General features: G+C 42.1%; 1 pseudogene across 1 annotated transcript; it reads right to left on the bottom strand.

The window, feature by feature from the left end:
- Positions 1-412: 412 nt before the first annotated feature.
- Positions 413-7862, bottom strand: LOC309972034 (anaphase-promoting complex subunit 13-like; annotated as a pseudogene). Its single transcript has 2 exons — positions 7817-7862; positions 413-697 (listed from the first exon to the last, which is right to left on the bottom strand). The product of its transcript is annotated as an anaphase-promoting complex subunit 13-like (transcript).
- Positions 7863-13463: the final 5601 nt, after the last annotated feature.

Below are 13463 nucleotides of genomic sequence, written 5' to 3'. Positions count from 1 at the left end.
AGATACTGTGCTCATTTAATCTCCTATAACCCAGTGTCCTAGGCTTTTCAACATGGGACATTAAAGGGATTCACATCCAACTTTCCTCATTTTACACATGAGAAACTAAGCCCAGAGACTAAAAGTAATTCACCTGAGATCTTCCAGCTCAGTGTTATTTCTACTCTACCCTACCCAGAGGGATGGGGTTGGAGCAGTTTGTTGGTTCCTATAGATAATCATAACTCATTTTTACAAACTGTTTTTCAGACCATCAGGAATGCTAGGCATCTATCTCAAAGTTAAGCTGTAAATTGATAGCAAAAATGAAACCAATGTTCAGACCTCCTGAATCATGACCCAGAGCTTATAACACCCAGGATGTTGCCTTTTTAAGAAAAAAAAAATCTGTCCATGAACAAGGAACCAGACATCAGTTTCCTATGGGGGAAACATTCCCATGGAGGTATTATAAGGCCCAGTTGGTCCACTTCATTTCTTGTTCTTTAAAAGATTTCTGTGGTGCCACCGTTGTCCTCTTCAGGTGCAGGAAGTTCATTCAGTGGGATCGCAGCATCCTCACAAGACAGCTTGTCGTCTTGCCAAGCATCATCAGTCAAATCCAAGATCCTTCCATCTCTCCGTACCTCACTGTCCGTTCTCCTGCAGCTGTGATCTTGCCCGATCAGTACCCGGCCCAGCACAGCGCTTACGTGTTCTTATATGTTCATGGAGAAAACCTGGACATACAGACATGAAACAGTGGTTATCGTCTTGGTATGAGATACAGCGAAGGGGCAGTCTTTTACATTATCTTTTCTACACTGGTGTATTTTGGCAGTTTTTAATGATAAGCTTTTATTTCTCTTATATTCAGCAAAAACACTAAAGATTCTCCCATTTCAAAATGAGAGAGTGAAGGGAGGAAAGAAGGAAAGGAAGAAGGAAGAAAAGTAAGTCAACTGCTGAGGTTTTCAAGAAAAAGGAAAAATTATCCCTTCCTATTAAACTTTATTTGAATCTGTTACTCAGATGCATCTTCCAAACCAATGGACTTTTGACAAGTTCTTACCAGTTCCACTTCCCTTGTTCCAGTCTGTTCTCCATACATCTCTCCATTGTAGTTTAAAATGTAAACCAGAGAGTTCCCTGGTGGCCTAGTGGTTAGGATTCCGGGCTTTCACTGCCATAGCCTGGGTTCAATCCCTGGTGGGGGAACTGAGATCCTGCAAGCCACGCGGCGCGTCCAAAAAAAAAAAAAAGTTAAAAAAAATGTAAACCATATTACATTGCTCCTTTACCTAAAACCTTCATGATTTCCAAGGCACTTAGACCAAAATCCAAATTTCTCACTTTGACCTATAATGTTCTTTTATGATGCAGCCCGGCTAAATGTCTTTATCTCACTCATCTCTGTAGTCTCATAGCCTAGTACAGTACCTGTCCCAAAATAAATGCTTGACAAATATTGGTGAATTAATTATAGAATGAATGAATGATGAAAGGCTATCCCTTCCAGAGAACCTGAAGTGTATGTTTGATTGGGTTTCCTTCCAAACCTACAGCTGGTCTTTCGCATTGGTACTGATGACACTCCAAGGAGCATATCATTTCCCAGGTTTTATGCCTATAAACGATTCTGATCTCTTATGGGGCCCTGAAGTCCAGCCAAGTTCTTTTCGGACGCTGAGGTCAAGTGGCTGAGCTTATGTGAGACGGAGCAGTGATGAATGGATTCTGGCCGGGACTCAGATGATCTGCCTTTCTGACTGGCTCGATGGCTTCCCAGTGTTTGCTCAAGAATCACTGACGGAATGTCCTTTCTCCTTCGCCTCCAGTCCGTCCTGGTTTACAAATCAAAAAACTCATGTTTTCCACAATGAATAAGAAAAGGGCAAAAGTCTTTTTAGAAGCCACCAACAAGATATTGGCATTGTTTCCTTTTCATTAGCTATTCGAAAATAGGAGATCATAACTGTCATCTATATAATATCTGGAGTAAAAGAAAAAATGTCCCAGCTTCAAGATTCCATTTATAGTGTAGGTCACAAGAGAAATTCCCCCTTTTTGAAAAGTATTGGCTTTGATCCTATAAAAAAAATTACTCTCAAGAAGTAGATTACTTCTTGTAGTAGTAAGTAAGTAGTATGAGATGAATTAATTTTTACAGTGACAGAAATCAACACGTACAGGGCACCAGGGTATCACTTAGTATGTTGGAAGAGGTAATTTTCTGAAAAGTGGTTTATTTATTGTCTACTGAGCTGAGCATTGAAGGGAAGACACCATGACTGGTGCCCACCCCCTCTCCCCACCGCACGCTGAGTGTGAATGGGGAAAGTCTAAATCAGGCCTTGCACGCAAAGCCTGGGGATGTCTCTGAAGGCTGCTTCACAGTAAAAGCAATTCTTTCCGTGGTTTTCTAGCCTGTTGAACTAAGCTCAAGAAAGTTAGGGGAATGAACAGGAAGGCTGCTAATATGTGTCCTTCGCAGATATCTCTGAATGGTTGTCTGTCTTTACCACCTCGTGAATCTCTATCTCAAGGGCAAGCAATTCCCACAACGTACAAATAGTAGAGCTCCGTTAGATGGAGCAAAGGCAAAGTAGGCCCAGAGATGTGGAGAAACTTTAAGGAATCGATGGTTGAACCAGGTTTAGTAGCAGCATTGTTGCTAGAAGGTGTGCCTTTAATGCAGAATTTATAGAAGCGGCCCTTTCTCTTGTTTTAATTACAAGGACAGATCGTTGGTTTAGCTGTATTGTAGAAAACATCCTAGAGGTCTGTTCATCTATAGGGGAAAGCTGGCGGTGAGTGTGGCATCTCCCTGCTTCTGACCTCTGTGCCTTCCTTTGTCTTTTGCACTTCCCAACACTCGCATAGCTCAGAGGGCAAGCAGCCCTTACACAGTAGGGCAACTTCTGTGAGAAGAGCAGAAATAGTCATTGTAAAAGGGGGAGAGAGGAGTTTTAGAGCCAGCAGAGTCTCCTCACACTGTAAATCCTCTCGTGGAAACATCAAGCTGGAGTCCAGTGACCTGTATCTGATCAGCAGGTGTTCAGGGAGATCTTGCACTGGGGAGAGTCAGCATCATGTACTAGTTATAGGGAGGGGTCAGTGCTGTCAAGAGGATGCTCTGAGAGCTCTTCCAGGGGGTCAGAAAACTGACTTCCTGGGGAAAAGCCATATCACAGCCCAGAGCAGGAAGACAGGTGTCAGAATATCTGAGCTCCAAGGCAGCACAAGCAAATCTCAAGGACACATTTTTCTTGCTGTTTGGGTTGTTTTTATTGGGCTGTGGCTTTTCCCTGGAGTGCCCATCTTAAAGGTGGCGGTGCTGAGCCTAGAACATTGAGAAAATGATATCTGGATACATTCTGTTGAAGACCTGTGGCTCTTGGACTCAGGAGAAACCAGGCTCAGCAGAAATTCTAGCCTCATCAACTCCTCTGTTGGGCACTTCATGGCAGCTGTGTTTTTGCTTAATGCATTTTTTAATGCTTGTGACGTCTTGAAGAATGACATCATGGCTATCATTGAACCGCCTCCTATTAGCTAATACCATCCCCCCAGATTCCTGTACTTCACAAATTAACTCACCTTAGCAAGTGTCAGAGCTTCTTACAGTATCCACTATGGTACTTCTCATAGGAGAGCATGAACAGGAGAGCCGGCTGGATCTGGGAAAGTATCTTGGGGCAAGGGTGAAGGCAATTTCTTAATTTTTAAATTTTAGCTTAAACATATTCTAATTCTAATTTGCATTCCAATTCATGACCTAATGACATTTATTTTCAAAACATAAGATTTTCTCCAAAAATATTTGAGGGAAATTAATGATCCAGGAAGATGTTCCACAGCTATCCTAGTGCCTGAACTCTCAGTGCACTTTGCATACCCCCTGGGGATACACCTACACCTGCCTGTCTGAGAAGGAAAGGTATGCAGATAATCCTTGTTGCCCTGGCTGGGCTGCATTTCCAACTTGTCCTGCCCAGATTTAGATAAAGAAATGCAGGATTACAATGAATGTGTAAATAAACGAGTGGTGAGTGGTCAATATAAAATCTGGAGTGCCTAGTCCCTCCCCATCTACTGATAGATGAAAGAGGGGAAGAAGGAGATCAGTGACTCCAAGGGAGACTTAAATCTTCCGCAGCAGCCCCCAACCATAGAGCCCCCACAGTCCATCCGAGCCTGTGTAGTGGCTATACCTGCACTGAGGAAGTCAATTTCCTCACAGAGAAGATGGGGAGGGAAGTAAAGATTAATGACATAGCATTTGTACAGCTTCCCAAACTGCTCAGTGGCAGCCTATAAATAAACTGTGCTAACTATATATGAGAGTTTAAACTTCATAATGAAATCAATTTAAGCCAATTTTATCGAAAGGTCCATGCAATTGCACCATTTCCACAGTAGACTTTATATTCAAAAGCTCTTAGAGTTTAGCTTTGTTGGGGTGATTTCCAAAAGGTTATAATTTTTATATTCCACAAAGACATACATGTGAGTGTTTATGACGTTGTTCAAATACAGAAACTAATTACCATTAATGAGAAGTGTTACAAGCCATACATTTCTCTTAATTCAACTGTTCATTGAGAAAGAAAGGGGAAAAATGTTTGGTATTATTTCCTATGAATAGAGGAATGCAGGAAATTTATTCAAATTTATGCCAATATGCCTTTTTTTAAGCTCTTCTGTCTTTGGGATGCTCAGTAGGCTTCAATGATTATAAATGTGTTTATTTTCATTTAAGAGTGTTTTCAAAATTAAAGATCAGCTATCACCAGTCGCAAGAAAACCTAACCTTGTCAATAGCACTTTACGAATGAGCTCAAGGGTATTCAAGAATCTTTCTTCCAGAGGCCACTGTGTTAAGGAGTCACTGCACCCCCAGCGTATAGTCAATTTGTTTTTCTATTTTCAGAGAACAGTTAGCGTTGTGTACTGATGCACCTTAACAGACACCATGAGGAAAGCACCAAACAATGAGAGAACTGTTTTCCCCTAAGGCTCTATTGGCCTAACTGTGAACTTGCCAATATTTCATGTCCTCTTCATCCATCCATGCCTTTGCACAGCAATTTCCTCTACTGAAATGCTTTTTCCATTTGTCCTCATGGCAAATTCTCACTTAATGTCTCTTATTTGGTTTCCCTGGCACCTCCTCTAGGCAAAAATTACTCATTTCCCTGTGTATGTAATACTTCTAATACACTTTGAAATATTTCTAATACAGTTTTATGTTATAATCCATTTTAGGTATTGGCTAACAGGCCTCTCCCCCAAGCAGGAACTTAATGAAGACAGACTTGTTTAGTCATCTTTTTTCTTGCTTTTTTATGTGCCTTGTTATTTTTGATCAAATGTCAGACATTGTGAGTTGAAGAACAAAAGAGACTGAAGTAAATAGTGTTAAGATCCAGAAATGAACACACTTCTTATTTTCTCAGGTCATTATTGTGTGTGGTTGAGCCAGTCCAGTCTGAGGTTGGGTTGGGTTTGGGCTTTGCTGTTGCTCTAGTTAACCCTGAGTGCACCACGGACTTCAAACTCCTCCAGTGGTGGGCTGCTCTAATCTTGCGCTTAGAGTAGATCTTGCAGTGCTGAAGGATTTTTCTTAATGTCCCTGCGCCATCCTCAGATTGCAGCAGCTCATGCACAGCTGGGCCATTCTTGTCCTTCCCCCAGGAATAGACTGTGATTGCTTGTTACTAAGTGCTAGTCATGTGGTGGGGCCAGTAGAGTTGGGGGTGCGGGATGGGAATTGGATGCGTGGTGGGAGGGTTCCTCACTTCTCATGATCCATCCCCAATTTTAGGGAGGTCTTGTGAGCCTGAGCCTTGGGTAGAGGGCTTTCTCAGTATTACTGTCCCTCCATCCCCTCCCCTCATCACAGCAGCCAGACTCTGAGTGGGAGAGTTTTCTTCCCCTTTTCTAGCAGTTACAGATGTCTGCTTGGTATCAGTACAGGATTTGGGGCCCAAGTGAGCTCCCTGCCTGTCCACCCCGGGGAGCAGAGAGCTTTTGCTTCTATCTGTCCTGTAAAGTGTTGGATCTTTGACTCTGCCATGGGACAAGAGGATTTTGTGCCCTCATCCCCCACAGCAACTTAAAGCATTTGCTTCATGTAAGAGATGGTCTGGGGAAGTGCTGTCCAAAGTGGCAGCCGGTCACCTCCTGACACTTGTACCGCTGCCCTCATTCTTCTCCCCTGCCCTCAGTCGTGTTCAAGATCATCCTACTGTGACTTGTGAGATAGTACGGATCCTTCTCATGTCTGGGGTCCTCAGTCATTCTAAACTGTCATGCTAACTCACATGCTGTCTTTGAAAATCCATAAAATTCAAGCTTCTTTCTTCTTACCAGGTTTTCCCATACCTTGGGGCAGAAGAGTTTGTGTGTCCCGTCTTTTCTTGAAGGAATTTGTCGTTCTTTGCCTGTGACTTCAGCTCTCTGATGGGCTCCAGAAAAGTTATGATTTTATAGATTATCTGCCTTTTTTTTTCACTGTTAAGGTGAGAGTAATTTTGGTGGCTTTTCTATCTCCCAAGTGGAAATGGAACTTCCCTGGTATGATCTCACAAGTGCCCCAGCAGCCAGCAGAACGTCGTGATAGAAGAGACATTCCTTAAACTGTATGGAGATCTTTCTTTTTTTTCTCTCATTCAAAAAATCCACATATCATATTGTGGGACATACCGCAACATTTCTGTTTAACATTTTTCCTCAATTCTTCCAGTGAAAGTGAAATAGTACAGAAAAATGCTTTTTATTCTTTAGGCTTGATTTTTTTTTTTGAAGCACTCATAAATTAAATAGCAACAGATTTCAGGCTTTACCCAATGACTATTAATCCTTCTGTCCTCATAGAGAAATGAGCTTGTCACAAATAAACACACTGGGTTATTTTTAAGTCAGATCTGAGCCAATCCTTTTCACTTGCTGCCTGAAAAAAAAAATTCAGGTAAAATAACTATGACAGCTTGTAACAAAAGTACTATCTGACTGTCTTTTTTTGTCAATAATAAAAAAAGAAAATTCTTTTAAAATGTGCAATGTTGGAAAAGTCACCTTATCCATGCTCTACGTGGAACATGCTGAAATGGCAAAGCCACGAGGCCGCTCATGGTCAGTCATCAGGGCTTTGCTTGTGCTTCTAGCACTATGTAGTGATGGGGGAGGGGAGCAGCCTGTTTGCAGTGTTGAGAAAAATCAATTTTCATCTTCAAAAGATGAAACTACCAAGCAAGATATTGACTTAGAAATAAAGCATTTCTTAAAGACTTCCCATATCCTATAAATGTCAGTAGCTAAACCTAAGAGTTCGGTGATTTAACGTTTATTGCTAATTTCAGACAAACATATATATAGCTCTGCCTCAAGAAAAGAACTAGTTAAAGCTAATTTTCTTGCAGAACATTTTGCTGCCTACATACAACTAGTGTCAGAACCCTCAAAATCAATCATCTTTTTTATTGATAGGCATAACGTTATCCCTTTCCATTTATTTTCCATTCTAAGGTTTTATTCTTCTTTGTCCCATAGATAAATTATTTCCAAACTTTTATGATAAATTACATATAACTGGGTTTGACAGACCTTTAAAGGCAGCTTCTGCAATGTATGATAGCCATACTTGTCTAAACTTTAATCAGATACATGTGATTAATCAGTCGGGGAGATCTTTAGTTCTCTTCTGACCTTGAAGGCTAACTAGTGTGGTGGCTGATATCCCACCATACAAAGCAGACGTCGATGCGGAAGGCGGCATCCTCACACACTGTGGGAATAAAGAACAGCACGCTCACAGGACCTGAGCCAGACCTACCTTTAGAAGGAGTACTTTGGAGAATCTGAAGAGTCTGTTGCCTCATTGCCTGCTTCCTGGAAGTCTTATGTTGAGTGGGTTTAACCTGATTTGAAGCATACACCTGGATGCTGTTTTAGGGAAAGGGAGAAGAGAGGCGGGAGGAAAAAAGGAAACCACGTGAAAGACTGAGATTGTTATTTTTTTTAAAGAGAGACTTAGCATTACCTGAAAGGATTAATTAAACTATTAGATCCAACTAAGCTTTACACTGGATAAGAATATAAAATATTTTCTACTATTCACCTGTGGAGGGGGTGCTTATAAGGAAAACAGATCAGTTACAGATGAAATAAAGGAATTTTCCCCTGCATATTAGTATTATATTATGAATTAAATCTATAACCCCAGTATACATTCTGGAGAAACTACTATTTGCCATAAACTGCCAGAAGTAAAAGAAGTAAAATCTGGTTCCTGCCTTGAAAATGCTTTTCACCACTGAAAACATCCTGAAATGATCATTTGCTGCCCCTTAAGTACTGTCTACTCCTGCTTCTCCCACCTGTCCACCCATTTCTCCTACCTTGTTGAGTATCACCTCCGTGGGGAATACAGAGAATATTTTTGAATATTCACAATAATATTAACCACAGTTTTACATTTGTGCTTTCTTTGTGCCTAGACATCATGCATCCACCCGACAGGTATTATTTTATTATTGGTGATAACCTGCAAAACTCCAGGTTTAAGAGTTCTTGAGATTTTATAGTTTAAACTCAGTAAGATCAAGTAACACTTTATTTTGGATGGGGGTTCAGAGCAAGCCTTTGTACGGGGCCTGTGTGGCTCCCAGGTCCGGGCCTCTGAACCTTGCAGAACTTCTTGACTTCGTCCGTCCGTCTGTCCGCTTTTATGGGCCGTGGTGGAGCAAGGACTTTGGAGTCTCATACCCAGGATTTGAATCCTGACTCTGCAGTCGGCCGGCAGAGCTTTCCTAGCTTGGGAACATTACTAGCCTCCTTTTGCCTAAGAGCCTTTGTCTGTGAAATGGGACACAGACAGCGTGGGGTTGTCTTAAGGATTCCAAGGGATAAGCGTGGAGTGCTGAGAACAACGCCTGGCTTGACTCAATCACTGTGCAGGCCCTCCGTGGTATTGCTATGATGATGTCATATTTAGGATGAGGTTTAAAGCAGCCTTCGTTTTCCTGCCACCTCTTTTCACTTAGTTTTTGTTAATAGTCTCTTAATCGGTCTGAACACCAGCCTCACCTCTCTCCAAACTTTCCTTGACATAACGGCAAAGTAGCGTTTGTAAAATGCAGAATGGTTCATGTCACTCCCTTGTTCAAAACCTTTTAATTTTCAGGCTCGAATATGGAGTCCTTATTGCAGTAGCCAGTAGTCCCCATAACTGTCTCCTGCCTACTTGCCCTCACGTGTATTTTGTTCCAACAAGAGGGAACCATTTCCGTTCCCTAATCAGATCATGGCTTTGTACAGGCTGTTGCCTCTGTCCAGAATGCCATTCCTTGACTAGTTTGCTTGGCAAATTCCTGAGCATCCCTCAAAGCCAGCATAATCATTGCCCCTTCCAGGAAGTCACCCCTGGACCCCTGCTCCCCACCCAGCAAGCAGGTGCTCTTCTTAGCTGCTCTTACAATGTTTGGCGTGTGCCTCTGTCACAGCCCTCACCACATCATATTGAAACTAATTGTCTTTTTGGTCTTGTTTCCCCACTGAGAATAGTTGTATGGTCTTATTCTACCAGATATTCCCAGGGTCCAGAGTGAAGCAGGCATTCAGTAAGTTATTAGTACATGAATGTGGAGAGTAAACCTGGTTCCTCCCAGGATGAGTTTTCAACAGTGGGACCACTAGAGACATTGGCATCTGGATCTCTTTTTTTTTTCTCCAGATCTGTCTACTGAAGGCTCACCAGAGCCAAAAGGTGAAATAAACAATACCCACATTTGCTACCTCAGCTAATAGAAAGAGTGCTTTGTATTTGTACCCAAAAGCATCAGACAAAAACAAAAAACTTGGAAAGATACCATCTTTCCATCCAGAGTAGCTAATAAGATTTTTTTTTTTTGGCCGTGATGCACGGCCTTCAGAACTTCCCTGACCAGGGATCGAACCCATGCCCCATGCGTTGGATGGGCAGAGACTTAACCGCTGGACCGCCAGGGAAGTCCAGATATTTCTTAAAACACTAAATGATCACATTCGAAGTATGATAGGGAACCAACTCATTATTTTGAAAACTGGTAAATAGAGGGAAAGAGTCTAGCATTTCACCTGCCTTTTCTCTGTAAACTGCACCAGCGGGTAATCAACTAGTAGAGGAGGGGGATTGCCTCTTTATAAAAGTATTCCAATCAGCAGAGGAACATTAAATTTTAGAATTAGGGTATCACCATTATGCACCCCTAGTGGGTTAATAGATCTAGGTGTTGAGTATCAAGAGTGCTAATGTCACAAAAAGAGAGACAGCCAGTTGTCATGTGCCTCCCGATGGAAAAAATAAATAAGACACAACCTGTGTTCCACCCAAAGGAATTGAACCTGATTCTTTTTTTTAATTAATTAATTAATTTATTTATGGCTGTGTTGGGTCTTGGTTTCTGTGCGAGGGCTTTCTCTAGTTGCGGCAAGCCGGGGCCACTCTTCATCGCGGTGCACGGGCCTCTCGCTATCGCGGCCTCTCTTGTTGCGGAGCACAGGCTCCAGACGCGCAGGCTCAGTAATTGTGGCTCATGGGACCAGTTGCTCCGCCGCACGTGGGATCCTCCCAGACCACGGCTCGAACCCGTGTCCCCTGCATTGGCAGGCAGACTCTCAACCACTGCGCCACCAGGGAACCCCCCCTGATTCTTGATCAAGCCTTGGGATCACACTACCCATTTGCAGCAAGTGCAGAATTGCACCACCAGTGTGCAAGCTGTGGAAAACCCTACAGGACAAATGACCCAGCTTTTTCAATAGAAATTGTAATGAAAAGAAGGATATGGCAGGTGAGGTGAGGGGTTGTAGATTAAAGGAGGTTTAGGAGCACATGAAATTTTTACAATAGGCAAGTCTAAACTGAAGTGTCTAGGAATTCTTCTTTGGTGATAAAAATAATAAAGACACACAAGGAAGTGATTTCTATGAAAGTCAAGATTGTGGCAACTTTTGTGGGGCAGGGGACTGAGATATGGACAAGATTGGTGAGGCTTTTGAAGTGGCTGGCGGAGTTTCATTTCTTTAACTGGGTAATAGTTATATTTGCTTCATAGTAAACTCATTAAGTGATACATTTGCTTTAGAGTAAATTTTACAATATTTTACAATAAATATGACAAAAAGTGTTCTTTTTAAAAGTGATTGTACAAGGCCTATGTTTCCCTTAACTGTTTTCAATACTATATGCCAGAAGACTGACCTTGAAAAATATTGAAAAGTGCCTCAGTGAAAGAATTCATTCATCTCACACACTTACTTATTGATCACCAACTATGTGCCAGGAGTTGTTCTAGATGCTAGAGAGTCAATGTTGAACAATACAGACAAAATTCCTCTCTGTACAGATCTTGAAATCTAGTTAGGAAACAAAGAATAAACACAGGCATACTTTGGAGATATTGTGGGTACAGTTCCAGACCACCACAATAAAGCAAAGCACAGGAATTTTTTGGTTTCCCAGCACATATAAAAGTTATGTTAACACTATACTGTAGGCTATTAAGTGTGCAATAGCATTACATCTAAAAAAAACAATGTACATGCCTTCATTAAAAAATACTTTGCTAAGGGCTTCCCTGGTGGCGCAGTGGTTGAGAGTCCGCCTGCCAATGCAGGGGACACGGGTTTGTGCCCCGGTCCGGGAAGATCCCACATGCCGCGGAGCGGCTGGGCCCGTGAGCCATGGCCGCTGAGCCTGCGCGTATGGAGCCTGTGCTCCGTAATGGGAGAGGCCACAACAGTGAGAGGCCCACGTAGCGCAAAAAAAAAAAAAAAAAAAAACTTTGCTAGAAAATGCTAACCATCATGTGACAATGCAGGGTTGCCACAAACTTTCAGTTTGTAAAAAAACACAATATCTGCAAAGTGTGATAAAGTAAAGCACGATAAAATGAGGAACGCCTGTAAGATGAAATATATTTTAGGTAGGGATAAGTGCTCAGGAATAAAAACTAGGGCAAAAAAAAAGCATTATCAGGAAGGGGGTCACAATTTTAGGCAGAATGGCCAGGGAAGGACTCACAGAGAAGCTGAGTTGGAATCAAAGGGAGTGAAATTGTGAACCACGTGGTTGGGGGAGAACGTTCCCAGCTGGAGCAGCAGCAGGGGCAGAGTCTCTGAGAGCTCATGCTTCTGGTGTGTTCCAGGAATAGCAAGGAAACTGGTGTGGCTGGAGCTGAGTGAATGAGAGGGAGAGAAATAGAGGAAGTCAGCAAAGGGCCTTGCAAGTGATGAGATACTGGAAGAGTTTGAACAGAGGCAGGAAATTCTCTGACTTAACATTTTAACAGGATCTCTTTGGTTGAGGTATTGAGAATAGACTAAATAGGGACAAGAATTGAAGTAGGAAGAACAGTAAGGGGGCTTCTGCAGTAATCTGGGCAAGAAATGGAGGAGGCTTGGTCCAGTGAAGTGGGGGATTGATGCTTAGATTCTGGATAATTTTTTTTGAATTTTATTGTATTTATTTTTTATACAGCAGGTTCTTATTAGTCATCCATTTTATACACATCAGTGTATACATGTCAATCCCAATCTCCCAATTCATCACACACACACACACCCGCACTTTCCCCTTTGGTGTCCATATGTTTGTTCTCTACATCTGTGTCTCTATTTCTGCCCTGCAAACTGGTTCATCTGTATCATTTTTCTAGGTTCCACATATATGCGTTAATGTACGATATTTGTTTTTCACTTTCTGACTTACTTCACTCTGTATGACAGTCTCTAGATCCATCCACGTCTCTACAGATGACCCAGTTTCGTTCCTTTTTATGGCTGAGTAATATTCCATTGTATATATGTACCACATCTTCTTTATCCGTTTGTCTGTTGATGGGCATTTAGGTTGCTTCCATGACCTGGCTATTGTAAATAGTGCTGCAATGAACATCAGGCTGCATGTGTCTTTTTGAATTATGGTTTTCTCAGGGTATATGCCCAGTAGTGGGATTGCTGGATCATATGGTAATTCTATTTTCAGTTTTTTAAGGTACCTCCATACTGTTCTCCATACTGGCTGTATCAATTTGCATTCCCACCAACAGTGCAAGAAGGCTCCCTTTTCCCCACACCCTCTCCAGCATTTGTTGTTTGTAGATTTTCTGATGATGCCCATTCTGACTCGTGTGAGGTGATACCTCATTGTAGTTTTGATTTGTGTTTCTCTAACTATTAGTGATGTCGCGTAGCTTTTCATGTGCCTCTTGGCCATCTGTAATGATTCTGGATATCTTTGAAGGTAGAGCCAAGTAGGAGAAATAAAGGACACCCCAAGGTTTGGACCCTGAACAGCTGCAAGGGTAGAGTTGCCTTTTCCTGAGGAGCAGTTTGGGGAGGAATATCAAGATTTCATTTCGGGACATACTGCATTCGGGATGTCCAGCTTGTGGTTCAGGGGAGCGATCTGGGAGACATCAGCATGTAAATGAGATTAA

The sequence above is a fragment of the Leucopleurus acutus genome (assembly GCF_964270905.1).
Source record: "Leucopleurus acutus genome assembly, chromosome: 15".
Classification (NCBI taxonomy): domain Eukaryota; kingdom Metazoa; phylum Chordata; class Mammalia; order Artiodactyla; family Delphinidae; genus Leucopleurus; species Leucopleurus acutus.
This window is presented reverse-complemented; position numbering and strand designations above follow the sequence as displayed.